Source organism: Arachis duranensis, chromosome 2 (assembly GCF_000817695.3).
Source record: "Arachis duranensis cultivar V14167 chromosome 2, aradu.V14167.gnm2.J7QH, whole genome shotgun sequence".
Classification (NCBI taxonomy): domain Eukaryota; kingdom Viridiplantae; phylum Streptophyta; class Magnoliopsida; order Fabales; family Fabaceae; genus Arachis; species Arachis duranensis.
The window spans coordinates 59,365,523-59,366,043 of record NC_029773.3 but is presented as its reverse complement, the minus strand read 5'-3'; positions in this window follow the sequence as shown (position 1 = coordinate 59,366,043).

The following is a 521-nucleotide window of genomic DNA, read 5'->3' as shown; positions in this document are numbered from 1 at the left end:
GCAAAAGAATCAATGGATTCTATTCCAACCTGATTGAGAACCGACAGATGATTAGCCGTGCTGTGACAGAGCATAGGAACGTTTTCACTGAGAGGATGGGAAGTAGCCACTGACAACGGTGACACCCTACATAGAGCTTGCCATGGAAGGAACTTGCGTGTGAGAAGAGGAATTCAAGGAAGAGTTGAAGTTCAAAGGACAAAGCATCTCCAAAACTCCAACATCTTTCCCATTACTGCACAACAAGTAACATTATTATTCTCTATTATTTTAACTTACAATTTTAAGTAGTTTGTAGTTTGGCTTTTTACAAATAAATCCAATTAACTTCATTAGCCTCCTGACTAATATTAATAAAATAACATTGATTGCTTCAAGCCAATAATCTCTGTGGGATCGACCCTTACTCACGTAAGGTATTACTTGGACGACCCAGTACACTTGCTGGTTAGTTGAACGAAATTGATTTTGGACCAGGCTCTATTATCATATTCCATAAAGAGATACAATTTCGTCCACCA